Source organism: Cyprinodon tularosa, unplaced genomic scaffold, assembly GCF_016077235.1.
Source record: "Cyprinodon tularosa strain WSP-4 unplaced genomic scaffold, ASM1607723v1 ctg1519, whole genome shotgun sequence".
Classification (NCBI taxonomy): domain Eukaryota; kingdom Metazoa; phylum Chordata; class Actinopteri; order Cyprinodontiformes; family Cyprinodontidae; genus Cyprinodon; species Cyprinodon tularosa.
Genome location: NW_024038353.1, coordinates 88,188 through 94,733, shown reverse-complemented (window position 1 = coordinate 94,733; position 6,546 = coordinate 88,188).

Here is a 6,546-nt window from a genome sequence, read left to right as displayed (position 1 = left end):
TTTAATGAGGAACACCTGAGGCTCTAGTGAGGTTTAAACAAAGCTTCTCTGGTTAAAACAAAGAGCCCACATTGTAAAAAAAAAAAAAAAAAAAAAAAAAGAGAAAGCCACTTTCACAGATCGTATTTTTCTGGCAGGTTTTAATTGAAGCAAAACACAGAGACACGCTACGAAGTCTAGTTCCCGGGTGAAGATTCCTTATTATCATTTTTTTGGGTCTGATCTCCTGAATCTAGACTGGATTCATTTGACTGATGCTAATTTTTCTGTAAATAATAAGGTGATCAGACTTTGTTTGTATTGGTTCCTTTGTTTCCATTGATGGGAAGATATAAACAGATCATCTAACATGGATAACTCTCAGTTTTCTTGTCTCTGTAGGTTGATCAGGAGCAGTCAGACCCATAGTACCTGGCTCTGGGGTCTTATTTCTAGGTATCTGAGTTTTTAAAAGGATTTTTACTACCCTGTATCCCACAATAGTTTGGTATCTAAGTCAATATGGATTAAACATATCACTGTTTGACAACTTTTTCACCTTGTAGTGAGCTTTGAGCAGCTTTAACATGAGGCGTACTAATCACTCTTACCTATAAGAGTTTCCTCTCTGCTCAGAAACATTTATTTCCAAATTAAGGAAAGGTTCAAATTGCAAATGAAGATCTTTTTTTTTGTCCTGAAAGACTTTCTCAGGTTGATTAGTAAAAGTGTTGACTGGTTCTCTCTGCTCTTCATTAAAGGACAGCAGCCTCGTTTAATGACACTTGATGAAGCTGTTGCACCGGTTTTAAAATCCTGTGTGTCTAATTCTTATTAAATGTTTTGATGATTTAATTTATTAAAAACTTTCTTTAACAAAGTCTGTCAATTATGGTTATCTGTTCAATTATTTTATCTTTTTGTTATTTGTCTTTTACAAAGTTTAGCGATAAGAGAAACCTGAAGATCCTCGTCAATTAGTCCATCGTTTATGGCTGTGGCCACCAGGGGGCGCATTACACTGGAGCTAATGATGGAGTCTGGAAGGAGAAGATGAGGATGATGATGATTAGAGATTATATAGATGTTCAGGTTGAACTAGATCCGAATCTAAACACCAGAACTTTGTCTAACTGATGGAAAGTTAATGAAGTCAGTGATCATCTGATGGAGAAATGGAGTCACTGGATGTTTTATTAGAGCGGACCGCCTAAAAAACCCAACGAACAATTAATTATTTTTAACTTTCCCTTAAGAACAGCAACAGTAATTCATTTAAAATATATATTTTTTTGTTGTTTCTTCCAAACAGTTTTATGTCCTGTTTCATTTAACATTTTAAAGCTTTCAGGGAGTCTTTCACTGTTTGTTTTGTTTTATATTAAATTAGGCCTAAATGGCATTTAGTTTTTAAAGCACAAATTGTTCATTCTTCCTATATATCTTTAGTTTACAGTTATGTTAGTAATAAAATGCACAAATAATACTCAAATTATATGGATCCATCAAATCTAGACTGAATTAATTTGAGTAATGCTCATTATTATGTGTATAATTAAGGTAATTAGACATTTTTTAATTGGTTTTTACATTTTATATTTACATTTCCACATTTTTTTACTTGTGGTCACCACCACACCTCATTGCCCTGCAGGTTTCCTTGCTGTGCTGTAGTCGTAGCGCCCCGGTCAGATAGTTCTTTCTGTTCCCATTAAAAGCCACAGTGAACCTTATTTCTGCTGGAACTGAAGCCGCTCCTCCATAGACGGCTCCTGGGGGCCGATACCTCACGTTACAGCTTTGAAATATTGATCAGAGCCTCAGGTTGCATCCTCAGCTGGTTGCTGTGGAGAAAATTAGTGCAAAACTTTCTTGTTTATATGAATATAAGTTGCTGGAATAAAGTATTGGCATTTTTACAGAAGATTTAAAGATGGTTTATTTATAAATGGTGGTGAGAGGCAAACCCAGTGCACCTATGCTGAGTCCAACAGGATCTAGAAGTACATCGCTGTTGATCTAATGTATTGATGAACCAATCAGTGAGGCCACCTCAGAGTTAGCATTAAAAAAACTGACTGCTTCCTTCAAAGGCTTCATTTGTTGACTGATTGCATCACATCTCTGTGCCGAAGACTTTCCCAATCCCAATCTGGCTAACAAATGTTTCTTTCTCTTCATAATCTAAATGATTAATCTGGACTATTCTTCATGGCCCAACATTCCCCATCATTCGGAGTGAGTCAAAGCGGATTGGTCAAGCTTTGAAAGTATTGAGGGATGATGCCAAAAATGGTTAATAAAAGTTTAAATAAAACCCAAAATAACCTTTGAAGACGTTTTCAGGCAGTCAGATGGTCGATGATTGGACCCAAAACGGAACAATAATCCCAGACACATCAGCAGAGGAATGAATGAAGGAGATGGGGGGGCCTAGTCAAAGTAAAGATCTCTACCTCATCAGAATGCTCTGTGTTGGACGTTGAGATGAACACTGACAAACCAATAAACTTCTTTGGACATAAAGATGAGATGGATAGATCTGCTATGAGAACAAGTCAAAGCGTGGAGGTTCCAGTGGTGGAAACAACCAGACCTGGACCTGAAGCTCCTAAGATCAAAACCTTGTTGGATTTTGGTGTTTGTCAAAGCATTGGCTTGTCAAGTTATATAGAAACATATATGATAAATGCACCCGGAGAAAAAGAACAAAGAAGTTTGGCATGGATGATAAAGCATTGACTCTAAAACTAGAAGCTCATGGGTTCAAATCCCACAGAAATTGATGTTATCTTTTTCCAACAACTGCAGAAGAAGAAACAAAAAGATAAATGCGCCCGGAGAAAAGTCCAAAGTGTGACAGGTGTCATAGCAGAGTGGGATTGTCTGTGACTGTAAGGTGCCAGTGGTGCAGAGTCTGAGTTCAATTCCATCTGTGGTTGATGTAGCCTGGAACTACCCACTGTGGTGGGTCAGGGAGGGGGCTGTGTCCCCTCCCTGACTTCCACAGCAACAACTGGAGAAGGTTATACATCAGGAAACAAGGTCTGACTGGAAATTTTAATGACAGTCAGAAAAATACTAAAGTTTGTTTCTAAAAAACTAGTCTTTTTTTAACAAAACTTGAAAATGACCACTTGCATTATACTACAACATTACTTATTAACAGATGTAACCCATCTTTATTACATAGATGCATATACAACAATCAAGTGTTATACTTTTGACAACTTGAGTACAAATAAAACAATACTGAAAGAAATCTTAATTAATTTAACTAATTATTGGTCTCAGGTGGCTTCCATAAGTAATGTTCTTAGATGGGTTACATCTGTTAATAAGTAATGTTGTAGTATAATGCAAGTGGTCATTTTCAAGTTTTGTTAAGAAAACTACTGTTAGTGTTTTAGAAACATAACTTTAGTATTTTTCTGACTGTCATTCACATTTCCAGTCAGACCTTGTTTCCTGATGTATAACCTCCTCCAGTTGTTGCTGTGGTGGGTCAGGGAGGGGACACAGCCCCCTCCCTGACCCACCACAGTGGGTAGTTCCAGGCTACATCAACCGCAGATGGAATTGAACTCAGACTCTGCACCACTGGCACCTTACAGTCACAGACAATCCCACTCTGCTATGACACCTGTCACACTTTGGACTTTTCTCCGGGCGCATTTATCTTTTTGTTTCTTCTTCTACAGTTGTTGGAAAATGATGATAGTTTCCTCTGAGGGATCTGAACCCATGAGCTTCCAGCTTGAGAGTCAATGCTTTAACAAGCATGCCATACACCACATTCACTGTCACAGTTTAACCTCTTCTTGTAGCTGATTTATCTTTTTGCTTTAAATTTTCACCTTAAAAATCACATAGTATGTATCAGGATTCTAAGTTTTTTAATATTCCATTCTCTGAGACTTCAAAGTAGAACCAGGAGTTGAACTCAGGATGCATTAAACTCTAAGCCAGCATCTCTTCTCTCTGAGCTACCAAGGCAGATGAACCACCTTCCTCTTAAAAGCTCTGACATACTTTAGATTAGAAACCCAGAATTGCATAAAATTCTTGATTTATACAATTCTGTGATAAATGTTTTCCAGGCACTTTTATTTTTTTTGTTTTCACTTTTACAGTCGCTGAAAAAAAGACAATATATATTTCTGTTGCTTCTAATTTGAAAGCCAATCATAATGACACTTCAGCCTGTTCTCTTAGCAGATCTAACCTCTCAGTTTCTATATTAACCTTGATAATAATGGAGGCTAAAATCCAAAAAGTATCAGCAGGATTTGATCCTATAACATGGAAATATCTGCTAATAGGTCAATTTATGATCAATTAAAACATTTATCTTCAGCTGGTGAAAAAAACAACTAAAAGACATTTAGAAATAATTAATAAATATCTGAGGGAGGAGCAGCAGCATAAATACACATGAAGAAGAACCAGAACCAACAGGTTCCATTCAGAAAGCTGCAGCGACCCAAACAAACGTCACATCATCCAAAGAGCTGCAACATCAGCAACGTTTAAAGTTCCTGTAGAACCGCTGCAGACCAACAACAGAACAACCTGAACAGATTTACACTCAGAACCTGATAGACAGGAAGAACCTCACAGAACCACTGGGTCAGGGGTCCAGCCCAACACTCTGAGGAAGAGGATGATGATGATGAAGAACAGAGGAAGCATCAAAATCAGGGACTGAAATCCTGCTGCTTCCTGTTTTCAGAATAAAATTAACATAACCGACCTTGTTTGATCCAAGATTCAAAGCAGAAGAAGAAGAAAAGCAAAGATTTCTTCCCTTAGATCAGTGGTTCCATCTCTGCTCCTGCAGCTTTTAGGCGTCTTCTTGCTGCCACACCTGAACTAAATGAACGGCTGATTACTGGATCACTTTCACTGCTTCTGGATCAACTTTGATACCAGAGACTTTAAACCTGAAACTGGATTAAACTCACTGGGAATGTGGATCTAAACTGGGAGAACAACAGGAACAACGTTGGACCCAGTAGAACCTGCTGCTGCTTGCTTTCTTCAGCTTCTGGATCTTCTCAATCAAAATGCTTCAAATCTTGATCTAAATCTCATTTTCTGACATAGAAACTCTAAAACAGATCATCCAGATTGGTTCTACACCAACATCTCATCTGACTTTCAGCAACAACTTCCAGTCAGAAATCTTCAAGCTCTTCAACCCAGTTAGCGTGTTCTACTCCACATGCTAACACCAACATGCTGGGAAAGTCCTTCAGCAAACAGATCAAACTCCAGAGCACATTAAACATGATTAAAACAAGATGGAAACCCAAAGGAAATAAGGCACTGGAAAATAGAAAATGTTTTAAATTTGATATTTTTATCCAAAATTTTTAAATGACATTTTTTAGATGATAGAAATAAAATAAGAACTGAGACAAATAAAAGCTCTAAAAGTATTTATCTCTATGTTCCTCAGGACTTCATGGTTTTCTGGTTCCCATAAATATTAATGATCAATAAAAGCCCCAAAGAAGCAGCCTTTCACTGGTTAATAAACAGCTCATATTGATGGAGACCAGCAGCTGTGGTGTGAGATGCTGGTAGGTAAAGCATCCATGGACGCCACTTGGTGACGGCGCTCTATGTTAGCTTTACCTACCTATTCCAGTGTTTTGACCCTTATCTCTAATATTTACACAAAGGAGAGTTATTACAGGTTCTTTGATCTTGGTGGAAATAGAGATAAATAAAGTCAAATAAATATACAAAGTTAAACAACTGCAGTGAACAAAAGGGAAAGTTTTCTTATCTGTGATTTATTTGTGCCTACAGCTCTCTTCTGCCCTCCTGTGGTCGCAGACTGTAATTACACACTAAAATCATTCAATTATGATGAATTTTGTATGATAAAAATTTGAGTGATTGTTTGTTTACCAACAGTGTAGATCTATGGAAGCTGATATTTAGAGTTTGTTTGTAAAAACAAAAAAAAAACAAAACAAAAAAAAAACAGGGAAAAAGACGTAAAGAATAGCAGCAGAGCTTTAAAAAAATGGAGAAGCTTCTTGTTAAAATGATGGAAATGAAAAAGCAAAGTTAATGAATTTAATACTTGAACATAATTTAGATAATTTTTATTTGTGTAAACACAAGAGATGAGAACATTGAGGAAGGATATTTTACTCAAAATACTTCAGTTAATGTATCATGAACAAGAGAAAATGAACTAAACAAGAATTAATATTTTATTTTTACAGATTCTGTCCTGAACCTGGTCTCTATACTGCCCTCCCGTGGTATTAGGTTGTAATTACACTTTACAATTCTTCAGAATTTTAGAACAATGAATCATAATGATGGTAAAAAAGAAAATATGAAGGATTGTTTGTGTAGCCAAAGATGGATGCTGTGGTTCAGCATCAGGGTGTAGATCTACAGATGCTGATAATCAGAGTTAAGCAGGGAGGGCTGATGAAGATCAGCCTCAGAGCTAAAAACATCCTCCAGTGTCTCCACCTCCTGCTAGCGTCTGTTAGCATCGTTAGCTCCGCTCTGAGTCTCTGGGGGCTGTTTTTTCTTTAA